Source organism: Oncorhynchus mykiss, chromosome 7 (assembly GCF_013265735.2).
Source record: "Oncorhynchus mykiss isolate Arlee chromosome 7, USDA_OmykA_1.1, whole genome shotgun sequence".
In the NCBI taxonomy this organism is placed as follows: Eukaryota; Metazoa; Chordata; class Actinopteri; order Salmoniformes; family Salmonidae; genus Oncorhynchus; species Oncorhynchus mykiss.
The window spans coordinates 61,971,954-61,997,467 of NC_048571.1; the positions used below are offsets into that span (position 1 = coordinate 61,971,954).

Consider the following 25,514-nt stretch of genomic DNA (forward strand, 5'->3'; position numbering starts at 1 on the left):
ATGGAAACAAGCAGCCAGTCTGCCAGTGATGATGAGATAACCTGTGAGGTCATCACTGTCACTATTGGAGCAAAACACTGCTGCAGATGAATTCCAGAAGATTGGGACTGATGACACAATAAGCAAGGACCGCTGTCGAATATATTTCCAAATAACCACAGATTGCACTCTCAGGTAAGATGCCAACAGATATATTTACAATGGAGTGTGTGAAACCTATGTCATGACTCACATGTAATTTGGATGACATTCCCAGTAAGTGTCAGATATCACATAAACTGCAGCTTGTGGTATCTGAGATTTACTATCGCTTTGAATAATATATGCCATTTTATTAGATGCTTTTATCCAAAACGACTTGGTCATGCATACATTTTGAGGTATGGTTGGTCCTGGGAATAGAACCCACTACCCTGGCGGTACAAGCACCATTCTCTACCAACTGCGCTACTAAGGACCATTTGGAAAACAATTCTGTTCACACGAGAAGATAATAGGTGCAGATGTAACAAAACCATTTCCTACTTGTGTTCCCAAGAAAAGGGGTTTGCCACCCAAACCTGAAGTTCAGGATATCTCATTGTGATTTTATTTAGTCATGGAAGGTAGCATGAGTCGTTCCACGAATAGAGTGCCTTTTGCATCCCTTTAATATTTTAAATAGAAATTGTACGCCAATATTGCTTTTAAAAATCTTATGGGTCGTTCCATGTCATTCCAGCAAGCCATGACACCCATCATCTCAGATTATTCCCAAATTGTTTCTGCAGTTAGAAGCAGAGAAGATAAGCCTTCCGGAAACATTTTGTTGAAATATAATTTGATCTCTGAGAAATTAAGCTAATTGATTGCACCCAAATTGGCCATTTTAATTTATAGGATTTTTATAATATCCAATAAATATAGTATCTGACATCAGATTTGGACCTAACTTTATTAGCAATGAGTTAAACATGAGGAATCCCAATGAATGGCCAAAAGACACCACAGAACTCCCACTGTGTCTGTACAGTACATAATGAGCGCTCTTTTCTGTATGCATGCTGCAAGTCTGTCAATTTGTTTTTCAGAGAAATAGCATTGTTTGCTAAGAGCTGGCAGCAAGCTGATAGGTCTGCTGATAGAACCAGTAAAGGCCGCTTTACCACTCTTAGGTAGCAAAATTACTTTGGCTTCCCTCCAGACCGGAGGAAAAACATCTTGTTCTAAACTCAGATTAAAGATATGACAGATAGGAGTGGCTGTATAGTCAGCTACCATCCTCAGTAACTTTCCATCAAAGTTGTCAATGCCAGGAGGTTTGTCATTATTGGTCAATAACCATTTTTACACCTCTCCCACATTAACTGTACAAAATTCTACCCTACAATGCTTTTCTTTTCATGATTTTTATTTTTTTATGTATGAATACGATGGCTCACTGTTCGTTGTTGGTACAGTTGAAGTCGGAAGTTTACATACACTTAGGTTGGAGTCATTAAAACTAGTTTTTCAACCACTCTACAAATTTCTTGTTAACAAACTATACTTTTGGCAAGTCAGTTAGGACATTTACTTTGTGCATGACACAAGTAATTCTTCCAACAATTGTTAACAGACAGATTATTTCACTTATAATTCACTGTATCACAATTCCAGTGGGTCAGAGGTTTACATACACTAAGTTGACTGTGCCTTCATACAGCTTGGAAAATTCCAGAAAATGTTTTCATGGCTTTAGAAGCTCCTGATAGGCTAATTGACATAATTTGAGAAAATTGGAGTTGTACATATGGATATATTTCAAGGCCTACCTTCAAACTCGGTACCACTTTGCTTGACATCATGGGAAAATCAAAAGAAATCAGCCAAGACCTCAGAAAAAAAATTGTAGACCAACACAAGTTTGGTTAATCCTTGGGAGCAATTTCCAAACGCCTGAAGGTACCACGTTCATCTGTACAGACAATAGTACTCAAGTATAAACACCATGGGACCACGCAGCCATCATACCGCTCAGGAAGAAGACGCATTCTGTCTCCTATTCTGACATTTCACATTCTTAAAATAAAGTAGTGATTCTACCTGACCTAAGACAGGGCATTTTCACGAGGATTAAATGTCAGGAATTGTGAAAAACTGAGTTTAAATGTATTTGGCTAAGGTGTATGTGAACTTCCGACTTCAACTGTATGTCCTGCCTAAGTACATGCATATGGGATGAGTAATGCAAGATATGTAACATAATTAAAGTGACATTAATTGACTAGTGATCCATTTGTTAGCGTGGCCAGTGATTTCAAGTCCGTATGTAGGCAGCAGCCTCTCTGTGTTAGTGATGGCTGTTTAATAGTCTGATGGCCTTGATATGGAAAAATAGTTCCTGTCTCTCGGTCCCAGCTTTGATGCACCTGTACAGACCTCACCTTCTGGATGGTAGCGGGGTGAACTGGCAGTGGCCCGGATGGCTGTTGTCCTTGATGATCTTCTTGGCCTTCCTGTGACATCGAGTGCTGTTGGGGTCCAGGAGGGCAGGTAGTTTGCCCCCGGTGATGCTTTGTGCAGACCGCACTGCCCTCTGGAGAGCCCTGTGATTGTTGGCAGTGCAGTTGCTCTCAATTGTGCATCTGGAAAAGTTTGTTACAGGGTTTTAGGTGACATGCCACATTTCTTCAGCCTCCTGAGGTTGAAGAGGCACTGTTGCTCCTTCTTCACCACACTGTCTGTGTGGGTGGACCATTTCAGTTTGTCTGTGATGTGTACGCCGAGGAACTTAAAACTTTCCACCTTCTCCACTACTGTCCTGTTGATGTGGATAGCGGGGTGCTCCCTCTGCTGTTTCCTGAAGTCCACAATCATCTCCTTTGTTTTGTTGAGATTGAGTGATAGGTTGTTTTCCTGACACACTTGGAGTTCCGTCGCCTCCTCCATGTAGGCTGTCTCGTTTGAGTTGGAGGTGTGCAAGGCCACGCAGTCGTGGGTGAACATGGAGTACAGGAGGGGGCTGGGCACGCACCCTTGTGGGGCCCCAGTGTTGAGGATCAGCGAGGTGGATGTTGTTTCCTACCTTCACCACCTGGGGGCGGCCCGTCAGAAAGTCCAGAACCCAGTTGCACAGTGCGGGGTTGAGGCCCAGGGCCTCCAGCTTGATGATGAGCTTTTCAGGGTACAATGTTGTTGAATGGTGAGCTGTAGTCAATGAACAGCATTCTTACATAGGTATTCCTCTTGTCCAGTTGGGATAGGGCAGTGTGATGGCGATTGGTATCATCTGTGGACCTGTTAGGGCGGAATGCAATCTGAAGTGGGTCTAGGGTGGCCGGTAAGGTGGAGGTGATATGATCCTTGACTAGTCTCTCAAAGCACTTCATGATGACAGAAGTGAGTGCTACGGGGCAGTAGTCATTCAGTTCAGTTATCATTGCTTCTTGGGTACAGGAACAATGGTAGGCATCTTGAAGCATGTGGGGACAGCAGACTGGGATAGAGAGTGATTTTGAAAATGTCCGTAAACACACCAGCCAGCTGGTCTGCGCATGCTCTGAGGAGACGACTAGGGATGCCGGGTTAACACGTTTAAATGATTTACTCACGTCGGCGACAGAGAAGAAGAGGGGGGGGGGGGTCGCAGTTCTTGTTAGCGGGTCGCGAAGATTGCACTGTGTTATCCTCAAAGCAGGCAAAGAAGGTGTTTTAGTTTGTCTGGAAGTGTGACATCGGTGTCCGCGACGTGGCTGGTTTTCTTTTTGTCCTCCGTGATTTCCTGTAGACCCTGCCACATACGTCTCGTGTCTGAGCCATTGAATTGCAACTCCACTTTGTCCCTGTACCGGCATTTTGCTTGTTTGATTGCCTTGCGGAGGGAATAACTACACTGTTTATATTCTGCCATGGTTAAATGCGGTGGTTCGCTCTTTCAGTTTTGCACAAATTCCGCCATCCATTCACAGTTTCTGGTTAGGGTAGATTTTAAGTCACAATGGATACATCTCCAATGCACTTCCTTATAAATTCCCTCACAGAGTCAACGTATAGGTCAATGTTATTCTCTGAGGCTGACCGGAACATATGCCAGTCCGCGTGATCAAAACAATATTGAAGTGTGGATTGAATGGTTCTTGTTACTGGTACATCCTGTTTGAGTTTCTGCCTATAAGACGGTAGGAGCAAAATGGTGTCGTGGCTCAATTTGCCGAAGGGAGGGCGGGGGAGGGCTTTGTATGCATCGCGGAAGTTAGAGTAGCAGTGATCGAGTGTTTTACCCCCGTACGTAGTGCAATAAATATGCTGATAGAATTTAGGTAGCCTTGTTCTCATTTGCTTTGTTAAAATCCCCGGCTACGATAAATACAGCCTCAGGATATATGGTTTCCAGTTTACGTAGAGTCCAGTGAGGTTCCTTTAGAGCCATACACATTTTTCATATAAATGGAGAAGCCCGGTCTGCTTGAGGGGGAATGTAGACAGCTGTGACAGTAACTGGCAAGAATTCTCGTGGAAGGTAATATAGCCGGCATTTGATTGTGAAGAATTCTAGGTCGGGTGAGCAGAAGGACTTGAGTTCCTGTATTTTGTTATGATTACACCATGAGTCATTCATTATGAAGCATAAACCCCCGCCTTTCCTCTTCCCAGAGAGGTGTTTATCTCTATGGGAGTGATGCATGGAGAAGCCCGGTGGCTGAACCGATTCCGACAACATATCCCGAGAAAGCCATGTTTCCGTGAAACAGAGAATGTTACAATAATAAATAAAAAAAAGTAGTACTCACTGAACTCAAACAGGCTGTAAGGGACACGGTGGAAAATTTGGGACAGAGGTATGAATAATTGAATAAGAGACATTGTTGACAATTTCCTATTATTATTATTATTATTATTATTATTGTTACTCAATTCTGTAGTTTGGGTAGAACCAGTGATTTCAGCAAGAAGGTAATGCCACCTAAACCACACTTGGAACTGTGTCCAGAATTGAAGTAGATCCAAGTAAATGTTTTTAGTACCGAATATTGAGCTGATAAGCCAGCACCAACTTTTTGAAGGTCCTATCAGATTTGTTAAACAGGTTTCATATTTTGACTAGTTGATGTCACAGGGACGTGTTAATGCAACAGGTCAAAATGATAAGATTACAAGAGAGGGGCTCTGGGATTGTTTACATTAGAAGGTGCCTATTCCGCTTGACAGGACACTATATCATCTGATGTGTCTCAAGTATAATTCTCTATACACATGGTTTTATCAAGACGTCCTGTCCAAGAATCAGTAGACACAATTAATAATAAGAATTTTTAGGACTGATTTAAGATGTGCAAACTAAATGCATGTTTATTTTCTTTCTTCCAGGACTGATGGAATGTCCACTACCAAGTGTGTTTGTTTTTTTACATGTTTTTTTTTTTACATGTTTACCAATGATTCTGTATCTCTCCCTTTTGAAAGACTTCCTGAGGAAAGGATGCACCTTACAGGGCATAACAAATTAAATTCTGAAGTATCTATTGTCAGAGTTTTGCACACATGTCAATTCTCCTGATAAGAAATGTACCCCCAAAAAACTATGTAAACCTGGTACATAACATTTTTGAAATTTCTTTAACTTCTTGGCGCACCCATCCCGTTAGCGTGATCATTTTCGTCAACATCCGCTGAATTGCAAAGCGCCACATTCAAATTAAATTACTAAAAAATTTAATTTTCATGAAATCACAAGTGCAATATAGCAAAACACAACAGCTTAGCTTGTTGTTAATCCACCTGGCGTGTCAGATTTAAAAAAAAACATATGACATACAGTGCCTTGCGAAAGTATTCGGCCCCCTTGAACTTTGCGACCTTTTGCCACATTTCAGGCTTCAAACATAAAGATATAAAACTGTATTTTTTTGTGAAGAATCAACAACAAGTGGGACACAATCATGAAGTGGAACGACATTTATTGGATATTTCAAACTTTTTTAACAAAACAAAAACTGAAAAATTGGGCGTGCAAAATTATTCAGCCCCCTTAAGTTAATACTTTGTAGCGCCACCTTTTGCTGCGATTACAGCTGTAAGTCGCTTGGGGTATGTCTCTATCAGTTTTGCACATCGAGAGACTGAAATTTTTTCCCATTCCTCCTTGCAAAACAGCTCAAGCTCAGTGAGGTTGGATGGAGAGCATTTGTGAACAGCAGTTTTCAGTTCTTTCCACAGATTCTCTATTGGATTCAGGTCTGGACTTTGACTTGGCCATTCTAACACCTGGATATGTTAATTTTTGAACCATTCCATTGTAGATTTTGCTTTATGTTTTGGATCATTGTCTTGTTGGAAGACACATCTCTGTCCCAGTCTCAGGTCTTTTGCAGACTCCATCAGGTTTTCTTCCAGAATGGTCCTGTATTTGGCTCCATCCATCTTCCCATCAATTTTAACCATCTTCCCTGTCCCTGCTGAAGAAAAGCAGGCCCAAACCATGATGCTGCCACCACCATGTTTGACAGTGGGGATGGTGTGTTCAGCTGTGTTGCTTTTACGCCAAACATAACGTTTTGCATTGTTGCCAAAAAGTTCAATTTTGGTTTCATCTGATCAGAGCACCTTCTTCCACATGTTTGGTGTGTCTCCCAGGTGGCTTGTGGCAAACTTTAAACAACACTTTTTATGGATATCTTTAAGAAATGGCTTCATTTGCCACTCTTCCATAAAGGCCAGATTTGTGCAATATACGACTGATTGTTGTCCTATGGACAGAGTCTCCCACCTCAGCTGTAGATCTCTGCAGTTCATCCAGAGTGATCATGGGCCTCTTGGCTGCATCTCTGATCAGTCTTCTCCTTGTATGAGTTGAAAGTTTAGAGGGACGGCCAGGTCTTGGTAGATTTGCAGTGGTCTGATACTCCTTCCATTTCAATATTATCGCTTGCACAGTGCTCCTTGCGATGTTTAAAGCTTGGGAAATATTTTTGTATCCAAATCCGGCTTTAAACTTCTTCACAACAGTATCTCGGACCTGCCTGGTGTGTTCCTTGTTCTTCATGATGCTCTCTGCGCTTTTAACGGACCTCTGAGACTATCACAGTGCAGGTGCATTTATACGGAGACTTGATTACACACAGGTGGATTGTATTTATCATCATTAGTAATTTAGGTCAACATTGTATCATTCAGAGATCCTCACTTGAACTTCTGGAGAGAGTTTGCTGCACTGAAAGTAAAGGGGCTGAATAATTTTGCACGCCCAATTTTTCAGTTTTTGATTTGTTAAAAAAGTTTGAAATATCCAATAAATGTCGTTCCACTTCATGATTGTGTCCCACTTGTTGTTGATTCTTCACACAAAAAATACAGTTTTATATCTTTATGTATGAAGCCTGAAATGTGGCAAAAGGTCGCAAAGTTCAAGGGGGCCGAATACTTTCGCAAGGCACTGTACACTACATGACAGACCTTTATTACTCCACCACCAAACTTTACAATTGGCACTATGCATTGGGGCAGGTAGCGTTCTCCTGGCATCCGCCAAATCCAGATTTGTCTGTCGGACTGCCAGATGGTGAAGCGTGATTCATCACTCCAGAGTCCAATGGTGGCGAACTTTACACCACTCCAGTCGATGCTTGGCATTGCACATGGTGATCTTAGGCTTGTGTGCGACTGCTCGGCCATGGAAACCCATTTCATGAAGCTCCCGATGAACAGTTCTTGTGCTGACGTTACTTCCAGAGCCAGTTTGGACCCCTGCCCTAGCAGATCTATTCAACTTGTCTTTACCGACTTGTGAAATACCCTTTGTGTGTAAATGTGCCTGAGTGAACCCTCTTTCTTAAAGCTGAAAACTCCTTAGACTCAAATAACTATAGTCCTATATCAGTAATATGTTGAATTGCAATAATCTTTGAGAAATTCATTCATTCCCAAATGTGTCAGTACCTAGATAGATTTAATTTAATTTCACCCTTTCAATCTGGATTTAGACCCAAACATTATACCACTACAGCATTAGTGAAACTTACTAATGATATACATTCTTCATCTGACCAAGGCAAACTAACTGGTACCATCTTTTTTGATTTATCAAAAGGATCATTCTATCTTACTAGCAATCATGGATCATTCAGAGATCCTCACTGAACTTCTGGAGAGAGTTTGCTGCACTGAAAGTAAAGGGGCTGAATAATTTTGCACGCCCAATTTTTCAGTTTTTGATTTGTTAAAAAAGTTTGAAATATCCAATAAATGTCGTTCCACTTCATGATTGTGTCCCACTTGTTGTTGATTCTTCACAAAAAAATACAGTTTTAGATCTTTATGTTTGAAGCCTGAAATGTGGCAAAAGGTCGCAAAGTTCAAGGGGGCCGAATACTTTCGCAAGGCACTGTATTTGTATGAACATACGATTCAACAACTGAAACAAACTGAACAAGTTCCACAGACATGTGACTAACAGAAATCGAATGATGTGTCCCTGAGGGGGACACATCAGGATGAGCCTGAAGGAAGGGTACCACATGAGGGAGGGGGATGTCTTCCCTGTAACGTACAGCGTGGAGACTGCCTGCAATGACAACAAGCTCAGTCATATGATTATGTGACACACCTCCCCAGACCATGACAGACCCTCCATGTTGATCCCGCTCCAGAGTACAGGCCTCGGTGTAACGCTCATTCCTTCGATGATAAACACAAATCTGACCATCACACCTGGTGAGACAAAACCGACTAGTCAGTGAAGAGCACTTTTTGCCAGTCCTGTCTGGTCCAGCGATGGTGGGTTTGTGCTCATAGGCGACATTGTTGCCGGTGATGTCTGGTGAGGACCTGCCTTACAACAGGCCTACAAACCCTCAGTCCAGCTTCTCTCAGCCTATTGCGGACAGTTTGAGCACTGATGGAGGGATTGTGCGTTCCTGGTGTAACTCGGTGTTATGTTCCCCAGTTTCTGTATTGTGGTTTGTATGTGTGTGTTTTAGGAAAATGGCTTCCTGGAATCCCCCTAGCAGCTGATTGGCCGACTCCATGGCAAATTGGACGCAGCTGTCTTCAATTACCAACTCCTTCTCCAGCTATATAAGCCAGTGTTCTGTTGCTCAGAAGAGAGATGATTGCTGAGAGAATAGAGCTAAGGGTGATAGCCTGTGTTGGTTGTGTCTTAGAAAGAGCATATTGTTATAACCTGTATTGGTTGTTGTTCAGAGAGAGTTTCTTTGATATTTTGTGTTGGTTGTTGCTCAAATAGTGTGTGTAGTATTTTGTAGCCAGTCCTGCAAAGGTATATGTATGCCAAAAGGACTGTGTTTGTGATTAGGAATTATTATGTTTGTTCTCAGGGGGGAAGGCACCTAGGGAGTGCTTAGGCAAGAGGCCTGCGGGCATACATAACCCGTAGTAGTTTACTGTCTATGCACACTAGGTAAGACCTGGGTGGACCACCCCCATATTTTGGTTAGTGCACCAGGTGATGCTAGTTAGGTAAGTAGTTGTTAGACAGGTAAGATAGAAGAGGGGGCTTTGACATTTACTTTCTTTGCTTTGGTTCCGTTCAGCCTATTTTCTCAACATTACCGTGTGATTAAATAAATTCCTAGTAAATGGTAAATTCTCTGCCTTTGTCATCCTTACTCGCACCTACAGTCCCATACCTCTTTCACTCCACGGGGAGTTGCGTTGTAGCAGGGTGTTGCGTTCCCTCTTCCTAGAGGAGTTCGTAACACTCGGCCAGTTGTTGCCATCCTGTACCTGCCCCGCAGGTGTGATGTTCGGATATACCGATCCTGTGCAGGTGTTACACGTGGTCTGCCACTGCGAGGACGATCACCTGTCCATCCTGTAGCGATGTCTTAGGCGTCTCACAGTACGGACATTGCAATTTATTGCCCTGGCCACATCTGCAGTCCTCATGCCTCCTTGTGCCATTCGGATGAGCAGGGACCCTGGGCATCTTTCTTTTGGTGTTTTTCAGAGTCAGCAGAAAGGACTCTTTAGTGTCCTAAGTTTTCATAACTGTGACCTTAATTGCCTACTGTCTGTAAGCTGTTATGGGCAGGCCAACATCCAGTGAAATTGCAGAGCGTGAAATTCAAACAACAGTATTATATATATTTAACTTTCATAAAATCACAAGTGTAATACATCAAAACAAAGCTTAAATTCTTGTTAATCCAGCCGCCTTGTCAGATATCAAAAGGCTTTACGGAGAAAGCAAACCATGTGATTATCTGAGGACAGTGCCCCGCATACAAACACATGAAAAACATATTTCAACCTGGCAGGTGCGACACGAAAGTCAGAAATAGCGATATAAAAAATGCCTTACCTTTGATCTTCTGTTGACACTCAAAGGTCCCAGTTACATCACAAATGGTCATTTTGTGATAATGTCCTTCTTTATATCCATAAAAACTCAGTTTAGCTGGCGCGCTTCAGTCAATAATCCACCCAGTTTCCCTCCATCAAAACGCATACAAAATGAATCCCAAACATTACTAATAAACTTTTCCAAACATGTCAAACAACGTTTATAATCAAACCTTAGTTACCCTAATACGTAAATAAACAAAATTTACGATGGGGAATTGTTATTGTCTTTCCCGGAGAAAAATACCAAAGAACGCGTGTTTAAACCCTTTCCAATGAAGATCTGTGAAGTTATTAGAATTTTTACAAATTATCTTTGAAACACAGGGTCCTGAAAAAGGATGTTTCTGTTTTTGCTGAGTTTACATAAAAAAAAACATATTGCATAGTTCCCTAAGAACACAAAGTGAGGCGACCAACTCTGTCGGCGCACTTTTTCAATTTAAAACACACTTTGCTGTAAGCTACTATTTACTAGTTAACAAAAAATCATGTACAGTAATTACACATGTTAAGTTTGCTGAAAATAAATCCAGTTGACAGTGAGAGGACGTTTCTTTTTGAGTTTATGTTGGTAATGGGTGACAGTTATTCTAAATGGATTTAAGTTTTTGTTAGGGTTCGTTCCTTTCGTCCTTGTCAATCATCATTGGCTCATTGGTGAAATTAGCATTACGACAATATATTTAATTAAATAATTCAAAAACCTTTTATTAATGCAATTGCAGACAGAAGTTGACAATTAGTAACTTACCGCGCATGTTTCAGAGTAAGTTCTGCATCAAACAAAAAGTCTCAAGTTGTTTTGTTACACCCTCAGTCTAGCCTGGTGATGTCACTACCTACGTCATTACCTTTTTACTCCTGAGACCAACACCCTGCCTACCAAGTTATATAAAAGGTGGCTTTTAATGTTATCTAAAACTCAGCAGTAAACGTCCACTCCCCAAAGTTGATTTATTGTGGAATGTTTGACTAGTCTTATCTCCTCCACTCCCCTGCAGAGCTCCTTCTTCACAGTCACACATTACTCAGAGGGGCCTCTTTTTAATGAGGCAGAGAGAGAGACTTAGAAAACAACTGTGGAACAATATTAAAACCTCATAATGTATATTTATTGTTCATCTGTAGTCTAGGACCCTATTAATGTAAGGAGGGAGAGGTCTTATAACCCCTCCCTTTGTATTAATTCAACATTAGAATAATCAATTATTCTCATACATCAAACATTTTGGTACTACTCTTTTCATGACCCCTAGGTGAACCCGACAGTTTTCCGGGGTCAAACACTTTCTTACTAATAGCTAGTAATGTCTCTGTACTACAGAATGTATCAGATTGTTGGGTTTGTGGATTGCTAACAGACAGTGATGAGACTGCCATGTGGACCAAAGCAGGTAACCTTACAGACAGAGAGCTTGATTGGGTAAAGGATAAGGTGTTTTATATTCATATATATATATATATATATATATATATATTCATATATATATGTTTTATATGAAGTGTATTGCTGTTTTTTTGTTTTTGTCTTGCTTCAATACAAATCTCACCAGATTGTGTCTGCTGGATGAATTAGCCATCAACTCCCTGACCCTGTAACTGCAGTGAAGGCTGCAGTGAGGTCCCCAATGTGATAGGGGAGTACAAGCCAATTTGCAAAAAAAGGTTTCAGCAGTGTGTTATTCTCTTTGACATTTGGAGGTCTGCACTCTACAAAATGTATTGTTATTTACACAAATGCATTGAGATACTAATCTGTCATTAACATGCTGAAATGTCATTGCCAGTATCCATAAATGAAATTGTGTAATGAAGCATATGTGTAACTGTATGAAGCGAAGGTCTTAAGTTAAAACATTCTACTGCAATAGTTTTACAAGTTGGATTGTGCAAACCAGAATGAAGGGTTTGTCTTTGGTTTTATGTGTTGATTTTTTTTACAAACCAGAATGAAGGGTTTGAAAGTGTGTGGTTTTATGCGTTGATTTTGTTTACTTACTCATTTGATAGTTTATGGAATAACCAAATTAATAAAATGTTACTAAGAGGTTCCAACCAACTAAATGCACCAAGTACACATGTCGATCAGGAGCTCTGTCGGGGCAGTTCCGTTAAATCTCTTATATACTGGTTACAGACACGTTACATAGGCATGGTTCATAGGGTTGGTTCCGGCATTTGTCTGGCACCGACTCCTATCTTAGAACAAATTCTGGTCGTTCTGACAGATGTTCCTAAGGAGGGTGTCATGTCTTCCCCCTCATACCTTTATCAAGCACAGGCAGGAACCAAGGATTGGTTATGCCACTAAGACAATGTGAACATTTTCAAGGCTGTCTCTTTGCAAGAAATCACATTCCATCTGCTCATCACTTGTGTGATAATAATCATAAAATGTGAAGGTAAGCATTAGATTTTAGCTTCTGTATCAAAATACATCATTGTCATAAATCATAATAAAGGTTATACTTAACAGGAGTGAATCTAATTGCATTCATATGTAATGGGTGCGTGTTGGTGGCAGGGAAGTCAGGCGCAGGAGTACGAACTTGGTAAAAACGTTGTTGTTTAATAAATGCTGATAAAACTCCAAAAACCAAAATGTACAAAATAACAAAAGTGGGTACAAAACCAGTCGCACACCAACATAATACATGCACATCACATACAAACAAACAATCTCTGATAAGGACATGAGGGGAAACAGAAGGTTAAATACACACACATGTAATTGATGGGATTGGAACCAGGTGTGAAGGAAGACAAGACAAAACCAATAAAAAATTCAAAAATGGATCACTGATGGCTAGAAGGCCGGTGACGTCGACCGCCGAACACCGCCCGAACAAGGAGAGGGACCGACTTCGGCCGAAGTCGTGACATCATAATCATAATACCAAAGCTAAAATCTACAATCAAAGTAGTAAGTAAACAAAATCAACGCATAAAACTTTCAAACCCTTCATTCTTGGTTGTACAATCCAACTTGCAAAACCATGGCTTAAGACTTTCACTTCATACAGTTACACATATGCTTCATTACACTATTTTTTTTTATGGATTGGCGTGTTAATGACCAATCGGTATTTCAATGCATTTCTAGTCTAAAGTACTATAACTTTCGCAGTGTGCGGACCTCCACAATCAACCTGATACCCCAAATAAACAATTTTGGATAAGTCTAAATGAATTATGGGCATTGCTGACCACCCCCTTCCCTCCCAGCACTCATTCTTCTAGCGTTTCAGTTCGACCTCCCAATGGCACATGTTAAAAGTGGATGGCCCTTGATAATGACCTCATTTTTCTCACCTGAGCCTCCACTGTCCTTTACAGTCCATTAAGTCTTGTCCATTTTCCTACCAGTACACCAGCAGCATGAGAGAAGTTTGGACGGGATCTCTCTCCATGCCCATTCCACGTGGACTCATGGCGCACTCCAGAGAGAAAAGGAATGAGAGAGAAGGCAGTTGATAGCTTCGACTGGATGCTGTGTATAGGTTGCTGGCTTGGACTCCGGTCCCACGGTAGAAGTGGTGAAGAACCATAGTGAACGCCATTGTCGCCATTACTTTAGCCGGTTAGAGGGGTGAGGTTCACACTGTTCTCAGATGAATTATCCCTTCCATGCATCTAGATATCATCTGTGGTCACCTTCGCCATAACCTCGAGAGAAGACAGACCAGAACAACAGTTTAGTTTAGGGCATTTCTGTTTCAGGAAATCCAGACAATTCACTGTATGACATTACTACTGCTAATATTCTTAATACAAATGTCTAAGACAAATGTCAAAGAGAATAACAACACACAGTTGAAACCATTTTTTTCTCCAAAGTAGCTTATACTCCATCTTGGCGATCTCACCGCAGAGTTACAGGGTCAGGGAGTCAGAGGGCTAATCCTTAGGGGGAAATCCCGACCATTCAGAAGACCCAATCTGGTGAGATTTGTATTGAAGCAAGACAAAAACAAACAACACAACAATACACTTCTTCATATAAAAATAGAGGTGGGGAAAACTTCACTGCCTCATCAAAATAACTAATAAAATTTGAATTACAACCCTTGATGACTCCATCTTAACGTAATTGTATCCCGTAAGGTAATAGTAAAATGGACTAGAGACAGGTGTATCTCATTCAGGGGCAGCACTCTCTCTCCTTCTCATGTTCTGAATCACACAAGACTGTTGATAAATTATAAACTACTTCCTAATTATTAGTGTTTACATATCCCATTTAAATCTCACCCAATATCTCTAGTCTTTCTAGTGAGGGTGATCAGGCCTCACCAGAAAGTCAGGACAGAGGTCATTCATCCCCATTTAAGTGAGTGTTTCTTTACCTGTACCTCAGACATTATTTAAAGATATTTCAAACATATTGTGTATAAGGTTTACATTTGGGTTTTTCAATACATTTTTTATCAAGAGAATTTACATGTGTTCAACCAAAACTCAATAGACAATAGATACTTCAGAAAATTTTCATTTGTGTGCCCTTTAAGGTGCATCCTTTATAACCTGTGAAATCCACACTTAAACCAAAAGAAAAAGACCCCACACAATAAATCAGATTTAACACCACTAACAAAGTTTCATAACATATAAAAGCTCCCTTAACAACCGGATTCGGTTACCTTTATAGTGTATAGTGCACAGGCTCATCGACTGCTCTCCTAAGGCACCTGCCTCAGGAAGCCTTTCAAAGGGAGAGATACAGAATCATTGGTAAACATGTCAAAGAAACTTGGTAGAGGACATTCCATAAGTCCTGGAAGAAAGAAAATAAATGTCTTAATCAGTCCTAAAAAATCTTAAGCTTAATTGAGTTTACAGGTCCAAATCCCCATCATTTGCGTGAAGAAAAGGTGGAGATACCTAGGGAGAAGGTCAGGATGCCTTGTTAGGATTCTTAGGCGAGCGAGGGAATCGCCATTTCCATCGGTTCTATTGGCCAAAGTTCAATCACTGGAAAACAAACTTGATGATCTACAGTCGAGACTATCCTACCAACGGGACATTAAAATCTGTAATATCTTATGATTCACGAGTCGTGTCTGAACAACGACATAATGTAGAACTGGCTGATTTTTCTGTGCATCGCTAGGACAGAATAGCTACATCTGATGAGACAAGGGGCAGGGGTGTGTGTCTATTTGTCAATAACTGCTGGTGCGCAAAGTCTAATGTTAAAGAAGTCTTGAGGTATTGCTCGCATGAGGTAGAGTACCTCATGATAAGGTGTGGACCACACTATCTACCAAGAGACTTCTTATCTATATTATTCGTAGCCATCTATATACCACTACAAACCGATGCTGGCACTAACCACACTCAACAAGCTGTAGAAGGCCATAAGCAAACAAGAAAATGCTCATTCAGAAGCAGCACTCCTAGTGGCCGGGGACTTTAATGCAAGCAAATTTAAATGTGTTGGACCTAATTTTGACCAGCATGTCACGTGCAACCAGAGGGGGAAAAAATCTAGACCACCTTTACTCCACACACAGAGACCCATACAATGCTCTCCCTCGCCCTCCATTTGGCAAATCTGAACATAACTCCATCCTCCTGATTCCTGCTTACAAGCTAAAACAAAAGCAGGAAGTACCAGGGACTCACTTAATACCGAAGTGGTCCAACGCTACAGGACTGTTTTTCTAGCACAGACTGGAATACAGTGCCTTGCGAAAGTATTCGGCCCCCTTGAACTTTGCGACCTTTTGCCACATTTCAGGCTTCAAACATAAAGATATAAAACTGTATTTTTTTGTGAAGAATCAACAGCCAGTGGGACACAATCATGAAGTGGAACGACATTTATTGGATATTTCAAACTTTTTTAACAAATCAAAAACTGAAAATTTGGGCGTGCAAAATTATTGGAGAGCATTTGTGAACAGCAGTTTTCAGTTCTTTCCACAGATTCTCAATTGGATTCAGGTCTGGACTTTGACTTGGCCATTCTAACACCTGGATATGTTTATTTTTGAACCATTCCATTGTAGATTTTGCTTTATGTTTTGGATCATTGTCATGTTGGAAGACAAATCTCCGTCCCAGTCTCAGGTCTTTTGCAGACTCCATCAGGTTTTCTTCCAGAATGGTCCTGTATTTGGCTCCATCCATCTTCCCATCAATTTTAACCATCTTCCCTGTCCCTGCTGAAGAAAAGCAGGCCCAAACCATGATGCTGCCACCGCCATGTTGGACAGTGGGGATGGTGTGTTCAGAGTGATGAGCTGTGTTGCTTTTACGCCAAACATAACGTTTTGCATTGTTGCCAAAAAGTTCAATTTTGGTTTCATCTGACCAGAGCACCTTCTTCCACATGTTTGGTGTGTCTCCCAGGTAGCTTGTGGCAAACTTTAAACGACACTTTTTTATGGATATCTTTAAGAAATGGCTTTCTTCTTGCCACTCTTCCATAAAGGCCAGATTTGTGCAATATACGACTGATTGTTGTCCTATGGACAGAGTCTCCCACCTCAGCTGTAGATCTCTGCAGTTCATCCAGAGTGATCATGGGCCTCTTGGCTGCATCTCTGATCAGTCTTCTCCTTGTATGAGCTGAAAGTTTAGAGGGACGGCCAGGTCTTGGTAGATTTGCAGTGGTCTGATACTCCTTCCATTTCAATATTATCGCTTGCACAGTGCTCCTTGGGATGTTTAAAGCTTGGGAAATATTTTTGTATCCAAATCCGGCTTTAAACTTCTTCACAACAGTATCTCGGACCTGCCTGGTGTGTTCCTTGTTCTTCATGATGCTCTCTGCGCTTTTAACAGACCTCTGAGACTATCACAGTGCAAGTGCATTTATACGGAGACTTGATTACACACAGGTGGATTGTATTTATCATCATTAGTCATTTAGGTCAACATTGGATCATTCAGAGATCCTCACTGAACTTCTGGAGAGAGTTTGCTGCACTGAAAGTAAAGGGGCTGAATAATTTTGCACGCCCAATTTTTCAGTTTTTGATTTGTTAAAAAAGTTTGAAATATCCAATAAATGTCGTTCCACTTCATGATTGTGTCCCACTTGTTGTTGATTCTTCACAAAAAATACTGTTTTATATCTTTATGTTTGAAGCCTGAAATGTGGCAAAAGGTCGCAAAGTTCAAGGGAGCCGAATACTTTCGCAAGGCACTGTATGTTCTGTGATTCATCCAATGGCATTGGGGGGTGTACCACCTCAGTCACCAGCTTCATCAATAAGTGCATTGAGGACGTTGTCCCCACAGTGACCGTACGTACATATCCCAATCAGAAGCCATGGATTACAGGCAACATCCGCACCGAGCTAAAGGCTAGAGCTGCTGCCTTTAAGGAGTGGGAGACTAATTCGGACGCTTTTAAGAAATCCCACTGTATATAGCCTCGTTATTGTCATGTAATTCTGTTACTTTTTATTTTTACTTTATTTATAACTATTTTTTTTAACTGCACTGTTGGTTAAGGGCTTGTAAGTAAGCATTTCACGGTAAGGTTGTATTCCTGTTGTATTCGGCGCATGTGACAAATAAAATTTGATTTGATTTGAAGTCTTGGTAAAACCATGTATATACAGAATTATACTTCAGACACAACAGATGATACGGTTTCCTGTAAAGCGGAATAGGCACCTTCTAAAGGAAACAATCCCAGGTCCCCTCACTTGTAATTGTAATCTTTTTTGACCTGTTGCATTGACATACAGTTCTGTACTAGCTGTCCCTGGGACATAAAGTAGTCAAAATATGAAACCTCTGACATTACCTTCTTACTTAAATAATTTGTGCTACCCAAACTATAACTATAAAAGTTTAAAACTATTAAATTGAATAATAATTGGATCTTGTCAAAAATATGTCTTATTCATACCTCTGTCCCAAATTTCCCCACTGTGTCCCTTACAGCCTGTTTGAGTTCAGTTAGTTCTGGCTGCTATCTATTGTTCCACAGGAAACTTATCTCTAACCCAAACACCAAATGGTGGCCTCTAATTTAAAATCAGTCCCAACGCTCTGTTCGTCATGTGACCTTATATTGAAACAAATTAAATGTATATTATTTTAAGATTAACATGTGCTGAATTTATAAAATACATCTGCCAATTCAGAAAGAAAGAGAAACTTTGGAGGGAGCTTCCTTTTTTAAGTTAGCACTTGAGAATAGAGACTCTTTCTGGGATGAACTTTCACAATACCTGGGCTGGCGCTGTCGATCAGTCCCCTATCGATGTCCCCTACTAAGTCTCTACCTAACAAGTTAAACTCTAGTAACCCATTATACTTTCATACATTGTTACTTTATCAAATCTCGTTAATCATTATATATTAATTTCTCTTAACGCTTTTTAAACCACTTACGTACGTCTACGTGTGGGTGTGTAAGTTGTATATAGTTGTTACTATTTTTCTCCATTGTGACTTTATCAAAACTCTAGTAACCGAGTATACTTCACCAATTCGTCCTTTAGACTTTTTTTCACCTTTATTTAACCAGGTAGGCCAGTTGAGAACAAGTTCTATTCATACAGGGGTTTAGATATTTACACTAGTTGTTCTATTTAACAGCATATTTGGGAATAGTACTTTCATATCTCTCACATACACAGATTCCCTACATAACGTTACAGATCATGAATGCCTACAGACATCCACACCACTGATGTGCATCAACAACTCTAAATGCCTACAATAACACCTCTTGCTATTATCAGTGGTTTTCAGACCATGTAGACTATCGTTACACATGTGAGTAGTAACTGCAGACACATGTAGACACTTCTGAGCTATTCACCATATGTATCTTCAACAGTTCCAGTGATTCTCCGACCACGTAGACACTTCTCTTATAAATCCCTACAGACAATTGTCAGTGGCGCCTCCTGCCCTCACTCTGGCCTTCTCCTAAGACTAGCTTGCCGCTAATTCCTAAACATATATAATAACCGTAGATAACATTATAGATTGAAGAACTCAGCTCATAGAACTGGTTTGGGTATCCATTCAGACACACACTCAGTAATCTCCCATATTACCTCTTTCACACCGGAGCATGTTCCCTGACAGCTCTCATTCTCTCAGTACTTAATAGTAATAATATATCTGATTGTTCTAAATCTCTTATTATCCAGATTTCAATCAGCTTATTATCTACATTTCTATCATCTTAACACATCCTTTTCACACTCACACAACTCTCACATCCAAATTCACTATTCCCAAACACACTCAGTAATCTCCCTTATTACCCTATGTGCATCTCTGCACCATATGTATCTTTTACAAAAATACACAATAACACCATGTGCTATTACTAGTGGCTGCAGGCCACATAGACACATCCCTTATAAATGCCATGCTTTCCATGGTACCGTTACTTGCTCTAGTCTTTTCTATAAGACTAGCTCTAGCCTTCTTACATCATATGTATCACTGCCAAGGTTCCAATAAAGTCTAAATTTAACCATAGTCTCTACAATAGCTATAGTTTGAGCATCAGTAGTCCCTATAGCATCACATCCATAGTAGCTATGGTCCCTATAGCATCATATTCCCTACAGCATCTATAGTCCCTAAGCATCCATAGTATCAATAGTTTATATAGTCATAAATGCTATGGTCTCTATAGACTCTATAGTCTTGTCGCATACATATAGAATAACACACACACTTTCATACATTCACTCAGTACCTATTATCCACATTTCAATCAGCTTAATAGCCTAATTTAAATCCTGTTATTATCCCATTTTCAATCAGCTTAATAGCCTAATTTAAATCCTGTTATTATCCCATTTTCAATCAGCTTAATAGCCTAATTTAAATCCTGTTATTATCCCATTTTCAATCGGCTTAATAGCCTAATTTAAATCCTGTTATTATCCCATTTTCAATCAGCTTAATACTTTCCACACTCACACAACTCACATCCACATTCGCTTTGTGCTATTACTTGACTTAGGACTAGTGGTACCCTCCTCCATTTTTATGTTTAGTTTTATTGATTTTGTTATTTTTTATACAAATTAGTTTAAATTGACTTACTGAAATCAGAAGACGTCCCTCAATTGTTTGTGAATGTTGTGTCTCCTAATGGGTAGCTCACAGTAAGGGTCTGGTCTTTTGGTCAGATGGGAATTTCCCTCACGCTTCATTTTCTGTGCCACCGGTCATAAAATGTGCCACCGGTTTTCCTGACATCATCCTGTTCTACACATGGGAAACTCGAAGTCAAGCTTAAATTAATCATTGTTTATTATCAGTGCGCTGGAGAGGTTCCAACCAACTCAATGCTCCATGTACACATGTCGATCAGGAGCTCTCTCAGAGCAGTCCCGTTACATCTCTTATATACTGGTTACAGACATGTTACATAGGTATAGTTCATAGGGTTGGTTCCGTCATGTGTTCTGTCATCTATCTTTATAGAACATATTATTAGATAGTCCTAAGGAGGGGGTCATGTCGCCCCTCACCCTCATATCTTTACCAAGCACAGGTAGAAACCAAGGATTATTTATGATTAACATCATTTTCAAGGTTGTCTCTTCACAAGATAACATTTCCATCACAGACCTCTCCAGCTTGCTGTTAATAAACAATAATTCATTTAAGATTGACCTAGTGTGTAGAATTTCCACGACACTAGCTAGGTAGGTAGTTAGCAAACGTAGCTACACACAATAATACCAGTAAGACAATAACCGCATGTAAAGTAGCTAGTTGGCTGTAAAATCTCCTAAACAAACTGCACTATCAATTTTGGAGTCTACAATCTCACCATGTTCAACCTGCAGATAGATGTGCCTCAGAGTGGAGTCTGACATTCGCAGCGGCAAATATACTTTTGAGGAGATGGTAAACGTTTCCCATGCTACGTGGGCAGCGCGGTGCATTCTGGGCGATTCTGGGAAAAGGAACGCTCTCTTTCAAGAACCAAAGAGGTAGACATATAGGAAAAATTGCTAGACCCTCCATTAAATTACAAATTATCTTGAGGTAGGAATATTCCGAAAATTTGATCGATGGCTCATTCGAAAGAAGACATCCTCTGAAGTTGTGACATCTGCCAGTGTTGAAATTTGACATGTATGATAGATGTTTTCGAGATCTAAAAGTCTTATTCCTATTGACTTCCGGTGTGGTGAGACTTTATCACGGTGCTACGTCATATCCAAGCCAGATTTCCACGTGCTTGAATTCCAATAACTCAGAAACACGTGAAAAGATTAAATGACCGAGGGAATTAATAGAACATCACTCAGAGATGCACAAAAACAATATAACATTCAAAATGGGTGAACCTTTTCTTTAAGTCCCCTAGCTGTGCTTTTCAGAAACTGAAGCGAGCACACTTGCAGTTTTTTGTTTCTTACTGTTATTATTTACGCTATCTGATAACGGTCCATTAGAAATCGCAATCTGCGTCAGGTTGTCATCATTTGAAAACCTATTCTATTGCCAGCATGACTAGCTAAGTTATCAAATACAATCTTAGTGGTTTGCTTTCACAAAGCACTTTAGAGAAACACATAGTCATTTTGTTGCACGTAGAATTGAGTCATGAGTGCATTCAGCCCTAGCTACTTTGTTGCTTAGACAAAGTAATTTCTGTAAATTCTTATTTATTTCATGTGATTAGTAATCATGTTAAAGTCAACACTGTTACGTGAACTGAACTCTTGTTTACAGTTTTTTTTATAACTTTGTCAAAAGAAGCATTGAACATCTAATAGTCAAATCTGTGTAAAAGCAGCTGAGCTGGTTCTACTCTTGTTGTTCAATTGTTGGTGTTTTATGTTTTTTTCTTTAACCTTTTATTTAACTAGGCAAGTCAGTTAAGAACAAATTCTTATTTACAATGACAGCCTAAGAACAGTGGGTTAACTGCCTTGTTCAGGGGAAGAACGACAGCTTTTTACCTTGTCAGCTCGGGGATTTGATCTAGCAACCTTCCAGTTACAGGCCCAACACTCCAACCACTGGGCTACCTGCCTCCCCAGGTAGGGGGTCGAGAATAACATATCAACCCTATTAACATAGACAGTTGACCTAGAAATGTTTTAACAATTTCAAAAACAATTGTGTAGCTTGCATTAAATTGCCCCTCTGTTGCACATAACAAGCATCCATTCCCGCTGTCACAAGGGGATATATTCACACCCCTTGACTTGTTCCACATTTTGTTGTGTTGCAGCCTGATTTAAAAAATTGATTAAATTGAGATTTTGTGTCACTGGCCTACACACAATAACACAGAATGTCAAAGTGTAATTATGTTTTTAGGATTTTCATTTTTTATAAAAAAATGAAAAGCTGAAATGTCTTGAGTCAATAAGTATTCAACCCCTTTGTTATGGCAAGTCTAAATAAGTTCAGGAGTAGAAAATGGCTTAAGAAGTCACAGTGTGCAATAATAGTGTATATACAAAAGCAGACATTAAATATCCCTTTGAGCCTAGTGAAGTTATTAATCACGCTTTGGATGGTAACAGTACACCCAGTCAATACAGGCGTCCTTCCTAACTCAGTTTGCCGGAGAGTAAGAAAACCACTCAGGGATTTCACAATGAGGCCAATGGTGACTTTATAACGGTTAGAGTTTAATGGTTGTGATAGGAGAAAACTGAGGATGGATCAACAACATTGTAGTTACTCCACAATACTAACGTAATTGACAAAGTGAGAAGGAAGCCTGTACAGAATAAAACATATTCCAAATCTTGTTTGCAATAAGGCACTAAAGTAAAACTGCAAAAAATGTGGCAAAGAAATTAACTTTATGTCCTGAATACAAAGCATTATGTTTGGGGCAAACACAACACATCACAAAGTAACACTCTTTGTATTTTCAAGCATGGTGGTGGCTGCATCATGTTATAGGTATGCTTGTCATCGGCAAGTTTACCTAGAAATGCTCACAGCTGTAAACTAAATCTAAAGGTACTGTATGGCTAATTTATGGTGGAAATTTCAACCCTGTTACTTTAATTGGCACCAACTATAGTAATTTTATTAATTTTTCTTAATTTAGAGCTGGATTATTATTATTTTTAGTTAAATTGAACATGTGCTCTTTATGACAGAATGTTGAAATTAGGTTTATTATTTATTAAAACAAAATACCCAATTACACTTCCCAAAATGCACTATTTGCACTATTTTGGTAGACTATCACAAGAGTGTTGTGATTAGAATGAAATAAGAATGTTTTTTTTAAACCCATCTTAAAATCTTGATGTGTTCATAAAACCTTTGATTAACTTTGCACACATCACAAAAGCCTAGCTTTTTTTAACCTGTGCCTCCTCTTTCTAGGTGCATAATCTGATGTCTGTGGACAACTTGTTTGTTGTGAATGAAGAGTATGACAACTATCAGTTTAAAGACTCAAAGGTGTATCTCTCTTCATTACAGCACAGCCAATAAGGAACCTGAATTCTTGCACTTTCATTTCAACTACAACATTCACGTTGCATGAAAGACCAGTCACCTACACTGTATAACACGCCTCTCCCTCTTAAGGTATTTGATAGAAGCACTACCCTTTCTGTCATTGGAGGACTTGCAGAAGTTGGCCTCCAAGCTGCCATGGACCAATGCATTGAAGGTCTGGAAACTGAACACCTCTCTGAAGAAGAACAGGCGACCCCATAGACGGCCCCAAGGGGAGAGGAGGGTGAGATAGAGACCAAGGCAAAGCCAACAAAGACATTGTGGAGAAGGATGCCAATGAGACTGTCACCACAGAGACCTAGAAGCTGGAGCCTGAGGTACCTACTGCAGGCCAGAGTAGTGTCAGGCAGGGAAGGCCGGGCCTCCTGACCTGGAGAACAGCACCCAGGCTGAGCAGCCGGCGGTGGAGGGGCAGGAGCACAGGGGTTAAGGTGCTGAAGTTCAGTGTGACGTGCAGGAGAAAAACACAGCTTCTCCAACGAGACTGCAAGGGACTTTGGTGGAGCCATGCAAGACTTCTTCAAGTGGAAAGCGGAGATGACCAAGTTTGATATCATTGTAAACATAACATAACATTGCAGCCTGTTCAATTGGGACTGGCACCCACTGAATTCCTCTGCCCTAACCAAAAGAAACCCCCACGGTCACATGCTTGTTAAGATAATCCTTTGAGACACATAACTCTTGAAATGATTACTTTACAAAGAAAACAAAGAGGGAAGAAATAACAGTTCTGAGTATAAATATTTTCCATCAAAATAAATAGTTATGGTCACGTAATGTTTATATACACCTTAGCCAAATACATTTCAACTCAGTTTTTCACAATTCCTGACATTTAACCCAAGTAAAAATTCCCTGTCTTATGTCAGTTAGGATCAACAGTTTATTTTAAGAATGTGAAATTTCATAATAATAGTTGAGTCATTTATTTCAGCTTTTATTTCTTTCATCACATTCCCAGTGGGTCAGAAGTTTACATACACTCAATTAGTATTTGGTAGCATCGCTTTTAAATTATTTAACTTGGGTCAAATGTTTCGGATAGCCTTCCACAAGCTTCCCACTATAAGTTGGGTGAATTTTGGCCCATTCCTCCTGACATAGCTGGTGTAACTGAGTCAGGTTTGTAGGCCTCCTTGCTCACACACGCTTTTTCAGTTCTTCCCACAATTTTTCTATATGACTGAGGTCGGGGCTTTGTGATGGCCTCTCCAATACCTTGACTTTGTTGTCCTTTAGCCATTTTGCCACAACTTTGGAAGTATGCTTGGGGTCATTGCCCATTTGGAAGACCCATTTGCGACCAAGCTTTAACTTCCTGACTGATGTCTTGAGATGTTGCTTCAATATATCCACATAATTTTCCTTCCACTTCATGCCATCTATTTTGTGAAGTGCACCAGTCCCTCCTGCAGCAAAGCACCCCCACAACATGATGCTGCCACCCCCATGCTTCACGGTTGGGATGGTGTTCTTCGGCTTGCAAGCCTCCCCCTTTTTCCTCCAAACATAACGATGGTCATTATGGCCAAACAGTTCCATTTTTGTTTCATCAGACCAGAGGACATTTCTCCAAAAAGTACGATCTTTGTCCCCATGTGCAGTTGCAAACCGTAGTCTGGCTTTTTTATTACGGTTTTGGAGCAGTGGCTTCTTCCTTGCTGAATGGCCTTTCAGGTTATGTCGATATAGGACTCGTTTTACTGTGGAAATAGATACTTTTGTACCCTGTGTTCTGG

At 40.3% G+C, this 25,514-nt stretch overlaps 1 pseudogene; it reads left to right on the forward strand.

The window, feature by feature from the left end:
- On the forward strand, nt 1–24,345 carry LOC110528992 (annotated as a pseudogene).
- The last annotated feature ends 1,169 nt before the right edge of the window (nt 24,346–25,514 follow it).